A 14,096-nucleotide genomic window follows, 5' to 3' on the forward strand; every position below is an offset into this window, starting at 1 on the left:
TACGGTTAGCCGGGTATTCTCCAATGGTTGGGTCCAGCTCACTGAGGAAGTTTTCGATGTCAGTGTTGTCCTGAGGTAGTGTGTGGCATAGGTTTACAATTTTTTCATTGAAATACTTAGGAAGTTTATCTGCAGATGGGATGTCTGTGTTTGTTGTAGTGACCATGTTGGTGTCTAGGAGTTTGTTCACGAGTTGGTATAATTTCTTCATGTGTTTGTAATCTGCCCCTATTTTAGTTTTATAGTATGCTCTTTTGGTCTGTCTTATTGCGTATTTGTATTTTCTTTGGGTTTGTTTCCATGCGTTGAGTGTGTGTTCATCTTTTATTTTTTCCATGCTCGTTCAAGTTTCCTGGATTGAGTTTTTAGTTTTTTCAGTTTGTCGTTAAACCATGGTATTGAGTTATGCTTACGTGAGGTTCTTGTTCATAAGGGTGCTATTTCATCTAGTATGCTTTTGCATCTTTTATCCCATTCTAATAGGTAGTATGCAGAATCCGTTTGTGCTGTCCATTTGTTATTGTATATTAGTTGCCAGAATGTTTTCGTGTCTACTTGACCTCTAGTGCTGTAGGATGTGTGTTCTTGTGTTCGGTGTAGGCCCTTCTTCCGCCAATGTACATAAGTACATAAGTAGTGCCATACTGGGAAAGACCAAAGGTCCATCTAGCCCAGCATCCTGTCACCGACAGTGGCCAATCCAGGTCAAGGGCACCTGGCACGCTCCCCAAACGTAAAAACATTCCAGACAAGTTATACCTAAAAATGAGGAATTTTTCCAGTCCATTTAATAGCGGTCTATGGACTTGTCCTTTAGGAATCTATCTAACCCCTTTTTAAACTCCGTCAAGCTAACCGCCCGTACCACGTTCTCCGGCAATGAATTCCAGAGTCTAATTACACGTTGGGTGAAGAAAAATTTTCTCCGATTCGTTTTAAATTTACCACACTGTAGCTTCAACTCATGCCCTCTAGTCCTAGTATTTTTGGATAGCGTGAACAGTCGCTTCACATCCACCCGATCCATTCCACTCATTATTTTATACACTTCTATCATATCTCCCCTCAGCCGTCTCTTCTCCAAGCTGAAAAGCCCTAGTTTAGTTTGTAGTGGTCGTTCCAGGGTATTTCTCTCCATGTAATATCTGTTATTGTAAAGTTTTGGTCTGTTGAAAGTTTGTGTGAGATTAGATCGAGTGTGTGTCCTTTGACGTGGGTTGCTTGCATTTGTGGCCATTTGAACTCCCATAGATGGAGGAATTCCTTACATTCTCGTGCATTGATTGAGTTTGGGTCTTCTAAGTGAAGGTTGATGTCTCCTATTACTAGTACATTGGAATTGGTTACACATGTGTTTGAAATGAAGTCCATAAAGTTGGTCTGGCCTTCGTTCCAGTTACCTGGAGGTCTGTAAAACAAAACACAATTCAGATGATCGTGTAGGGTTATGTTGTGGATTCTGATTGAGGCAATTTCAAGTTGAGGTGTTATGGACTTGGCGGTGGTTTCGGTGGTAAAGTGGGATCGATAGATTAATGCTATGCCTCCACCTCTCTTTTCCTTTCTGGTCCAGTGTGTGATTTTGTATCCTGGAGGGCACAGGTCTAGGATTATAGGGTCTTTTTGGTCATGGATCCAAATTTCACTGATGAATAGTAGGGCAAGGTTTTCCAACATGATCTAGTCTGTTAGTATTGCTGTTTTGTTTACAGCGGATCTGGCGTTGATGTAGCCCACTTTGATTGTTTGGTATGGGTCTTCTGTGTTTGGTGTTGTGTGGACTTTTGTTAGTTGTCGTTTCCTTGTTGAGGTGAATTTGTTAGGACCCTTCTTTCCCTTTTGTTGTGGTTGTCTGCATGTTGGTGTTCTTCCTTTGTTTAAGATGTTATCAGTTTGATGAGGTGTGGTGTATCTGATCAGTCTGTGATGATTGTGTAGTATGGGTATAATGTTACTTATTGCAAGTGGGGTGGTTAGTGTTAAGAGGATCCGTGTTAAAGAATAGATTATTAGGAGTAATTTGAAGGTGTTCCTTTTGGTTTCAGTTCGCTGTGGGCTACTAATGAGAGTGTGTTCTGATGATTGGGTGCCGTGATAGGATTTTGTTCTTTGGTATGAGGTCTGGTGTTCTGGTCTTTTGTGTAGTTTTAGCTTGCCTTTCAGCTGTGAGGTCAGTATTGGATCCAGTTTCAATTATAAGTTAGGGAGCAGAGGAAATGGGAGGGGGGAGAGTAGCTAACACTCAGGATCCTCCTTTAATCTGTCTCATAGCAACTAATTGCTTCCCATCCTCCTTGCTCTTAGAATCTTAGGCTTTTATTTCTGGCTTTGGTTGGAGACAGAGGGGGGTTGAGGGGAGGGGGAACCTTTAGAGCATTTTCAAGGTAGTTAACAGGCATGTGTCACACGTGCAACACTAAGCACTCAACTTGGGAGATTCCTATTTCTGAGTGCCTTCAAGGTAATTTGGAGGGAGGTGTCGTATCTGCAAACAGAGAACTCAGGTTGGGGGATTCTTTCTGCTTTGATCTGGCTTCCAGGTTTCTGATTAATTCTACAGTGGTCACTTTATTCTAATTCTACAGCAGTCACTTTATTCTAATTTCAGTTATTAATCTTTCTTATTCTTGCCTAAAATGTTAAGGTGTTCATGGGTTGCCAATGATTCATGGATTAGCCAGTACAAAGATCAGTTTCTCCTTCCGATTTCTGCGATTGTCTTTGATTACTAGTAAGTCGCCCAGCGGGGAGGAGTTGCTCTTGGTCAAGGAGGGGTATATGAAAGACAATGGGGAGGTATTTGGTTTAGGTATCCTTGGAATGTGGTCAGCAAGGGATGCTAGCGCTTGAACACTGGTTTTAAACTTCCAAGATCTTTACATTTCCTCAAGCATCTTTTCTAGAATATACTCTTCATCAGTTTCAGATATTGCTTTTCGTTAGCTTAGAGCCCGTCTGTGTGCAGACCGGTCAACATCCAGGCTGATTCAATCAAAGCTACCCGATTAAATTTTCCTTTCTGGTTTGATCAACTTGGCTCTGATTAACTGACCTTGATTACCCTGCACAAATCTGCTTTCTTCGCAATCTTAGCCCCTCTGGATTGATCAGGTGCAGTGCAGAGGTTCTTTTAAAGGCACTCTTGTCCCGCTGAGAGCATCCTTAGCTGCCACACCAATCATCCAGCCCTCCCTTGGTTCCTAGTGTCTGGTCTCTCAAGCCTTGTCAATTACAAGGTCTCAGTCTCTCAGGTACAAAAGATAATTTACTCACAGTCTGGTGTTCAGAAGCGATGTCCGGGGTACAGGGACTCCGCCAATCTGAAAGCCGTGTCAGTGGTTGGAGGTAGAGATCAGGAGAGAGGCAGCAGCCTCAAGCCACCGCTGCTGCTGTGCCCATCACTGGAGCCCATCATTGGGCAACTTCGCCGTAATGCTCCTGCTCCTCCTGCTGCTGCTACCACCTCGACCGCTTTGGACACAAGGCACTGTCGGCTGAGCCCACTGTGGCAGCGGTAACCCTGTGGAGGCATGAGGGCACCACAGCTCTCTTCACCCGGGGCAGCTCTGATGGTCACGGGCTCCTCTCCATTCGTTGCCGCCTGAGGAATCGGCGGGCAGGGAGGCAGAACTCATTCTTCAAAGTTAGGGGTCCTTTTACTAAGGGGTGTTATGTACTTAGTGCACGGTTAAAGGGCAGAAACAGGCTACTGCATGACCGCATTAAGGGGTCTTGCAGTAGTTGGTCTGTTTCCATGCATTAAACTGCACATTACTGAATTTTTCAGAATTCTTCTGTCAGGGGCACAGCATGGGCAGAAGGATGGTGTGGAAGTGTTATCTAACTAGTATGTTACACTTATTGTGTGCTAACTGGCTAACGCAGACTTAATGAAAGATCACTTACCACCACTTAAGTAGACGGCACTAAGGACTAGATTCTATATATGATGCTTAAAACTTTGGCACAAAAATGAAATTCGCATAAGTATATTCTATAAAGTATGCCTTAACATAGGTGTACTTTATATAATAAGCCTAAATTTCTCCACGATTTATAGAATATGCTGAGCACTGGTCCACACAACTAAATTTAGTCACAGCCAATTACGCCAAGTAAAACCTGGTGGAAATCCCAATGCCTAAATTAAGCGCAGAGCGGGTGTATTCTACAAGAACGCAGATAGATTTTAGATATGCCCGTGGCCACACCCCCTTATCAACTATTCAGCTCATTTTTGAAAGAGACGGGCGCCCATCTTGCGACACAAATTGGGAGATGGGTGGCCTTCTCTCAGGGCCAGCCAAATTGGCATAATCGAAAGCTGATTTTGGCCGGCCTCAACTGCTTTCTGTCACAGGGAGGGCCAAAGTTCAGGGGGGCGTGTCAACAGTGTACTGAAGGCGGGATGGGGGTGTGGTTAACAGATGGCCATCCTCGGCCGATAATGGAAAAAAGAAGGGCGTCCCTGATGAGCATTTGGCCGACTTTACTTGGTCCCTTTTTGGTCACGACCAAGCACCGAAAATATGCCTGAACTGACCACGGGAGGGAATTGGGGATTACCTCCCCTTACTCCCCCAGTGTCACCAACCCCAAAAAAACAAATTAAAAAACGTTTTTTTCCAGCCTCTATGCCAGCCTCAAATGTCATACCCAGCTCCATCACAGTAGTATACAGGTCACTGGAGCAGTTTTTAATGGGCACTGCAGTGCACTTCAGGCAGGCTGACCCAGGCCCATCCCCCCCTACCTGTTACACTTGTGGTGGTAAATGGGAGCCCACCAAAACCCACCCAAAACCCACTGTACCCACATGTAGGTGCCCCCTTCACCCTTTAAGGGCTATGGTAATGTTGTACAGTTGTGGGTAGTGGGTTTTGGGGGGCTCAGCGCCCAAGGTAAGGGAGCTATGCACCTGGGATCAATTTGTGAAGTCCACTGAAGTGCCCCCTAGGGTGCCCGGTTGGTGTCCTGGCATGTGAGAGGGACCAGTGCACTACGAATGCTGGCTCCTCCCATGACCAAAAGGGCTTGGCTTTGCCTGTTTTTGAGATGGCCATCCTCAGTTTCCATTATAGGCGAAAACCGAGGCTGGTCATCTCTAAGGTCGGTGATCTCAACATTTAGGTCGACATAAATGTTGAGATTTGGCCGGCCCCAACCGTATTATCAAAACGAAAGATAGACACCCATTTTTCAATAATGTGGGTTGCCCCGCCCTTTCGTGGCACCGTCCTTAGAGATGGGCGCCCCCGTTCGATTATGCCCCTCCACGTGACTTAGAATTTACATGCACCATGTTACAGAATAAGCTTAGCAAATAGTGCATGTAAATTCTAATTAATGCCAATTAGTGCTGATAATTGGTTGTTAACATCCAATTATCAGTGCTGATTAACTTGTTAACCAATTAACTTATGTTATGGAATTTCCATGCAGAAATCTCAGCACAATGTATAGAATCCCAGGGTAAGGGCTTCTGTGTTAACCTGGAGCAGGTACCACTCTTTTTTTTTTTTTTGTAAACATATTTTATTGAGGGTTAACTGGATAGAACAAAACAAGGAACTATGCACAATAGTAAAGACAACCAGAATCACAGTCAGCCAACATTTTACAATTTATCCTCCTACCTCCCCCACAATGAGAACCCCCTCTAACCCCCCCCCCCCCCCCCCATGCTTTTGATGAGAAAATCACAACTTGATTGACTCTTATCCAAGTCTGGATGAGACATAAAGAACAACTGAGTGAGTGACCCGAACAGTCAACAGCTCAAGATCCAACTATGGACTCGGTAAGGCATGGCAAACTAGACTGGCTCCCAAATTTTTTTGGAAAGCTGTCCACCACATAGGATTAAGCCATCCAGCCTTATAGCATTCCATGACCATGGTTGCATACACCAAGTTCTGCCATTGAATAACACTGGGGGTCAAGATCTCTCTCCCCTGTAATAAAATAGTCCATTTTGCCAGTAAAAACAAATAATGGAGCAGGATGCACACTGTTTTATTAGGTTTATGGAAAAAAGTCAAATAATCATCAAATAGAAAACTTAAACAATGCTGACTCTTTGCCAGCATCTCTTTCCATAATTGCTGGATAAATTTGCAGGACCAGAACATATGTCCAAGAGTGGCTGAAAAAGAGCCACATTTCGGGCAACAATCAGATATTGCTATTCCCATCAGCCTTGCTCGCTTTGGTGATGTGTAAGCTCTATGAATAAAATTGTAGTGTTGTTCATGATAAGGTACAAAAGTCAATTTTGTGATTGGTTTGCAGATCAACTTCCACAAGGTGTCCTCTGACACATTCACACCCAAGTCCCTAGCCCAGGCATGCACCCAGCCTTGATAGCTCAATGGAGGGAGACTGGCCTATAAGATCTAAAAATAAAAGGAAACATGAGGGGTTCACTCACTATACAGCAACAATTCTTTCACCTGGTTGATCATATCCTCAGTGAGGGCCTCCCTAGGTAAAGCAACTATATAATGTTTAACTTGTAGGTAGGCTAGATAGTAACAATGGGAAAGTCGATACTGTGCCCTCATAGACACAAAGAAAAAATTTCCTTCTTCATCAACTCAAAGTTTCACCATAGTAATACCTTTCCCCGTCCAGTCATGAAAAGTTCTGCTGGACGTGCCCACAGGAAAGTCGAGATTACCTCTAAGAGGCAACCATGCAGTGACAGTATGGCTAGTGCTTCTAATTTTACAGCGGGTTTGCCAGACCTTCTGAGAGAGTAGATTAAACAGCTGCACTTCATGTGCTTCCAGCAACTTTTTCGCTGGTGTGTGAAGAATATAAGCAGTTGTTAAGGGAGCTATGAAGGCCTGTTCATACAAAATCAAAGTATAATGGTCAGTGTTTTGAGCTAATCATTCAGTTGTCTGTAATGGCAGGCTTTACAATAAAGGCCCAACTCTGGGAGTGCAAGGCCTCCATTTCATGGGGCGTGAGTTAACATATGAAACTTAATATGGGCCTTGCCTCCCTTCCACATAAAGGTATGGATTTCACTTTACAATAACAATTGATCTTTTTCACTTAAAAGAAGTGGCGCATCTGAAGTACATGTAGCCATTTCTGTAAAATAACCATCCTATACAGAGCCAGATGTCCTAGCATAGAAAGAGGTAAATTAGTCCAGTTGTGAAATAAAGTTCAACACTGCTGTAACAATAGTTAACTTCACAAAAAGAAGAAACATTTTTTGGCATTTGAATCCCCAAGTAACAAATAGAGTCCCCACCCCAATGAAAACAGAAATGAATTGCATGTAGTTTTACAGGGTTTATATTGATAGGCAATGCTACCGTCTTCTGGTAATTCAGTTTAAAACCCACAAACAAAAGAATCAAAGGCATGAAGCAGAGCTGGCAAGGAAGTTTGTGGCCTCATAAGCATTAAGAAAATACTATCAGCAAAAGCCAAAGTTTTGACAGTTTAATCCCATATGTCAAAATGCCATGGATTTCCAGATTCAGTTGTATAGTTTGCAAAAGAGCATGGGAGTAGTTTGGGGGGTGAGAGGGGGCACTGCCGTCCCAAACAAACACTAAAGAAGCTTAGTGGAGACTAGGTGGCAACACTGGTAATTGGGAAGCAAAGCCAGTACTGGGCGGACTTCTATGGTCTGTGCCTTGATTGTGGCTGGATAGATTTGGATGGGCTGGAATGGAGTTTTTCACGGTCTTTGACAACAACTTCAAAAGTTTTTGAATAGGGACAGTGCCAGGCAGACTTCTACAGTCTTTGCCCTGAAAATAGCATGGACAAATCAAGTTCAGGTATACATATGTTGTAGCACCTTGTATTACCTCATATGTTATGTAATGAGTTATCTCTTTGGGCAGATTGGATGGACCGTACAGGTCTTTATCTGCCATCATCTACTATGTTACTATGTATGTTACTAGTTTAGCATCCCACCTCCCTCCCCGTGGGATCCACTACCTCTCTCTCCCTTTCCACTCCCTGTAGCGTTGCACTCCTTCAATCTTCCAGGCTGCTGTCAGCATCAGTGTCAGTGAGGTAAGCACACTGCCTTTGGTGCCCCCAGAAGCTTTCCCTCTGCAGTGTCCTGCCTATGCAGGCGCAGGAAGTTGTAGCAGAGGGAAAGCTTCCAGGGCTGCCGAAAGCAGTGTGCTTACCTCACTGATGTTGGATGCTGATGCTGCTGGTGACCTAGAAGATTGAAGGACTGCAGCGCTGCAGGGAGTGGGAAGGGAGAGAGAAGGTACCAGATCCCCAGGGGGGGGGGAGTAGGAAGTGAGAAATGCCACATCTGTGGTTTGAGGGGGGGGAGGGAGGGAATGAGAGAGATGCCAGACCACAATGGAGGAGGGAAGAAGGAAGGGAAGGAGAGAAATTCCACACTAGGGGTGTGATGGGAGGTGATAGAGGGAAGAGAGAGAGCTGGAATGAAAGGATGGGGAAGCAAGGGGGAGAAATGCTGGACCCACAGGGAAAGGGGGAAAGAGAGAGAGAGACAGAGATGCTGGAATCAGGGGTAGGTGTATGGAGTTGGTCAAAGAGAGAGATCGGATGGATGGGTGGGGAAGAGAGTGGGAGAGATGCTGGGCCCGGGAAAGAAATGAGAGCAAGGGTAAAGGGATATAAGTACATAAGTATTGCCACACTGGGACAGACCAAAGGTCCATCAAGCCCAGCATCCTGTTTCCAACAATGGCCAATCCAGGTCACAAATACCTGGCAAGATCCCGAGAAAGTTCAATACAATTTATGTTGCTTATCCTAGAAATAAGCAGTGGATTTTCCCAAGTCAATTTAATAATGGTCTATGGACTTTTCCGTTAGGAAGATGTCCAGACCTTTTTTAAACCCCGCTAAACTAATCGCCTTTACCACATTCTCTGGCAATGAATTCCAGAGTTTAATTACAAGTTGAGTGAAGGAACTTTTTCTCCAATTTGTTTTAAATTTACTACTTTGTAGCTTCATTGCATGCCCCCTAGTCCTAGTATTTTTGGAAAGAGTAAACAAACGATTCACATCTACCTGTTCCACAATGCCAACCAAAAGGGCATGAAAAATACATGACATTTTAATACAATGAGAAGAACACATGAGTAATCTATCTCCTGATTTAAACCTAATGGTGCTAATGTCTCAAATCTGTATATGAATCTTTGTTCTATTTTGAATAATACTTTATCTATGTCTCTTCCTTTCCAAGCGATAGATGGTCTACTTATTGCTATAAATCTGTACTGTTCAAATTTATGATTTGCTTTTATAGAATGTTCTATAAAAGGATTTTCCATAATGTTTCTCTTAATAGCACTCTCCTGCTCAATAATTCTCTTGTTCAGTGATTTTGTTTTTGTTTTGCCTATGTACATTAAATTGCAAGGACAAATAGCTATATAAACAACCTTATCTGTCTTACAATTTGAAAAGTGATTACAATGGAATTCTTTCTTAGATTTACAGCACACACCAAACATTTTCCACAAGGGAAATATCCTTCAAAATTAGCTTCTTGTATCAGTGTCAACTTTAGGTAGTGCAGAAGGAGCAAATAGATTTTTTAAATTTTGATTTCTCTTATAGCCTATCAAGACTTTACTGACCTGAAACTTTGTATTATGTCCTTTAGAATTGCTCAGAAATATTTGTTGTTTTAGCTCCCCATTGTTTTTAATTGTCCATGATGTCAATTGGACACGTGCTGAATTTGGAACGCATGCCAGTTTTAAGGTTTTGTTGCTTTTTTAATGATAATTCAATGGAATTTTAGGTTTCTTAGGTGAAAAGACTGTTTTTAATTTGATTACCCAAACTTTGATCTGCCCTTGAAGTGTTGTCTATGCAATAATGTTTAATAAACATTTGCAGAGAAGACCGTGTTGCTGCCTTACAGACGTCTGTGTAATGGACTCCTCATAGATGAGCTGATGACATAGAAACAGCTTGCAAAGTGTGAGCCAGTGGCGTAGCCACAGGTGGGCCTGGGTGGGCCAGGGCCCATCCACTTAGGGCTCAGGCCCACCCAACAGTAGCACATGTTTAGCGGTAGCTGGTGGAGATCCCAAGCTCAGCCAGCTGAAGACTTCCCCCTGATGGTAATGAAAACGCTAGTCTCCATGATACTGGTACCTGCGCATGTTCAGTTTTCAGCTCATGCCTGCTGCAGACTGCCAAGGTAGAAGGAAGCATTTTCCTGCCAGCTGAGATATCTTTTGGTGGTGGTGGTGGGGGAGAACATTTGGTGCCCACCCACTTCTTGCCTAGGCCCACCCAAAATCTGTTGTCTGGCTACGCCCCTGGTGTGAGCCCCTAGCTTTTCAGGAAAAGAGAGATTTGTCTGTTCACAACAGAAAGATATGCAGATTGCTGAATTGTTGAGGAGGAGGATGAATGTTTGTTGAAGGTGGAGATGGGTTGGGCAAGTGTAGAAAATTTATCTTGTGGCCAAAATCTATTATTCTGAGTACCCAATTGTCCATTGTTATATTGTGCCATGCTTTGGAAAATAGAGTTAGTCAACCTTTGATGGAATAATTGTCAAAAACAAGGGGTGTTTTTTGAGCTTGAAGTTGGAGATGAGAACCAAGTCTTTTGTTCACTTGGTCTCTGCATTTCAAAAGAAGACTGAGGAGGTTGTCTCACAGGTTGTTGGTGTGAACATGGTTGATCTCTCTTTTTATAATAAGACAGGGGATAGTATGAAGTGAAATATGATTTTATAGAATAGTTATGATTTGATCTCCTGTAATTGGAGTTTGGATCCGTTGAGGGAGCAGAAAGTTATTTAATAGTGGTAGAGTTATCTTTAACTTGAGAGACTGCACCATTTGCTTTATCTCCAAAAAGAGTATCTCCTTTACAAGAAGCATCAGTTAGTCTTTTGTGAAGATTCTTCATGTACTACTACTACTACTATTTAGCATTTCTATAGCGCTACAAGGCGTACGCAGCGCTGCACAAACATAGAAGAAAGACAGTCCCTGCTCAAAGAGCTTACAATCTAATAGACAAAAAAAAAAAAGTAATCAAATCAATTAATGTGTACAGGAAGGAGGAGAGGAGGGTAGGTGGAGGCGAGAGGTTACAAGTGGTTACGAGTCAAAAGCAATGTTAAAGAGGTGGGCTTTCAGTCTAGATTTAAAGGTGGCCAAGGATGGGGCAAGACGTAGGGGCTCAGGAAGTTTATTCCAGGCATAGGGTGCAGCGAGACAGAAGGCGTGAAGTCTGGAGTTGGCAGTAGTGGAGAAGGGAACAGATAAGAAGGATTTATCCATGGAGCGGAGTGCACGGGAAGGGGTGTAGGGAAGGACGAGTGTGGAGAGATACTGGGGAGCAGCAGAGTGAGTACATTTATAGGTTAGTAGTAAGCCAGATGCTCAAAGCCAAGCCACGAATCTAGCTGCTATGGAGATGCAGATATTCCAGAGAATGAACATTGTGGTTGAACAAGAGGACAGGTCCACCAAATGTGGTACTTGTCCCCCGGCAACCCACAATCATACCAGCAGAGTCCCGTGCCACTTTTGAATATTTGCAGCAAACACTGCAGTGTATAATACCAACGGTACAACATTTTGTGCCCATTCTCAATTAATCCACCACTGACAGGATTTGAGTAAGAATTTAAAACTAATTTCCCATTGTTTCTCTCTATATGTTGTACCCAGGTCCTGTTCCCATCTATATATATACTTATCCACAGGATGCCATAGGTAAAGCCTGATATAAGTGAGAAACACATCCCCATCCACCATCCCCACGCACTGCTCTCTCTAGAAGAGTCTCATCTAAACTGATTTCTCCTCGTGCTTTCCTTAAGATATAATCTCTTTTTTGTCTATATTGAAAGTCTTGGTGTGGGGCTAAGCCATATTCTTCCTGAAGGTCCTGATAAGAATAGAGTTCCCCCTCCTCCGAAATCTGATCCAAAGTCACAAGCCCTTTCACTTCCCATTGGCAATACACTCTGTCCTCCCGTCCAGAATCCTGGGGCGTATTGGATAACTGTTTGCAAAAAATATAATCTAGTAGGGAGGACCTTCTTTCTTATAATGTACCAGGTCTGAAGAGGAACTCCTATACCCATGGGTACCTGTCCCACACAACTTAAAAGCTCTTTATTGGGCAGCCAGGGGACAGCCCACAATGGAATACAGCCCACCCAGTATTGCTCATCCTTACCCACATCTTTGGAGAATGGGCTATCTAGTCTGTCAAAATGTGAAGCTGTGCAGCCTGATAATAAAGAAAACAAAAATCCGGCACAGCCATCCTACCCAACGTTTTAGTATGATACATAAATCTAGCTGGTACCCTGGGGGTGGGGGGGGGTTGTAGATATTTTAAGACACAAGGCCATAAATAAAGTAATTTGGCAGGAACATCATCTTAATTGCATTTATTCTTCCCAAACAGAAAAGATTTAAGCCTTCCCACCTGTCTAGGTCTCCCAAACAAATCCTCCAATTTAGCTGGTAGATTGGCAATAAAGGTCCAAGACATTAGACGTCAAGTCTACCCCCAGATAGAGTATATGGTGGGGAGCCCAACGATACAGATATCTCTTATGTAGTGATGGCACTAGTGCCCTAAGTAAGATAATATTTTTAAAAAATTATTTTATTTTGAAGCCAGAGAGGGCACCATAAAGTCGCAGGATCTGTAAGGATAAGGAGCACACCATCAGGAAAAAGTTGTAATTTATACTCCTTCTCTCCCCAGTGCAATTCAAATATATTGGGATGTTGGCATGTAGGTTACGCTAAGGGTTCGATTACCATATCAAATAATAGTGGACATAATGCACAACCCTGGCAGGTCCCCCTATGTAAGGAAAAAGATTTAGTAGAAGTACCATTTATTTGTATACAAACTTCTGGGTGGGCATAGATCTGAGTAAGCCAAGTCAAAAACCGGCCAGAAAACCCCATTCAATATAACATAACAAACAGAAAAGGCCAATGGACCCTTTCAAATGCCTTTTCGGTATTGAGTGACAGGTGCAGCAGCGGAGTCTGAACTATAAGAGCCTGTTGAATAAGATGAATTGCTCTGCGAATGTTATCATATGTTTGCCGTCCAACCACAAACCTCGATTGATCTATATGTATCAGAGAAGGCAACACACACTGAACTCACCGGGCGAGTATTCTGTTGAAAATTTTATAATCAGTGTTTGAGAGATGGGTCTGTAAGAGGCACAAAGCAAGGGATCTTTACCTGGTTTGGGAAGTTCAATTGTTTTTAAGATCCTGTCAGGTCCTTTTTCAGTCTGTTCAGAAGTCTCTTTTTAGCAGTTTTGCCATTCATTGCAAAAGTGCAGGATTGGCCGGAAGCTCAAGAGGTTTCGCTTGAGAACAGGTACCTGAGCGCCTGGTTTTGTTGGTGCCTAAATCCTGTGGTACTCATAAAGAGCCCATAGGGTCATTAGCATTATTGGTGCTGATCAAGGAAGCGCCCGCTGTTACCAAAGATTGGCCCTTTTGGGTTGGCACAAGAATTGTCAACCAATAACTCAGTTGTCCTTTCAGTTTGGGGGGGGGGGGGGGGGGGTTGCCAGCTACCTTGATGTGTGAGAGGGCTACAGTCCGCTACGCAGCACGGAAAAAAACAAACTGAGGAGGACAAACACATCAGCAGAGAGGGAAGAACACAAAGCAAGTGATTGAAAATTAACACAATCAAGATAGAGAGGGCTGTTGCAGCCAAGCAGCCTACAGAGACAAATTACCAAGTATGTCTGCATTATCCATGTCCATGGAGAAACACAGTTAACCAGGCAGGTACCATATGTACACAGCACAATAGCTTTTCAGGACTAAAGCCTCAGTTAAGGATTTCTGTTTGCATTTGACATCACCAAAAAGGTAATTCAACATGTCGACTCACAACAGTGTTCAGTCAGGGGACAGCTCACCCTCTACATAGGCATGTCAGAAAAGTAACTCAAGGGATCAGAGAATGAAAACAAAGGCTTACAACTTATTTCATTTGACTGCTTTACACATTTTGCAGACATGTTCCTTCCAGTGCAGTGTATCATTATGAACAGAAAATCACAAAACTTTAGCTATCAAATGTCCAAACAG

The sequence above is a fragment of the Microcaecilia unicolor genome, chromosome 3, assembly GCF_901765095.1.
Source record: "Microcaecilia unicolor chromosome 3, aMicUni1.1, whole genome shotgun sequence".
In the NCBI taxonomy this organism is placed as follows: domain Eukaryota; kingdom Metazoa; phylum Chordata; class Amphibia; order Gymnophiona; family Siphonopidae; genus Microcaecilia; species Microcaecilia unicolor.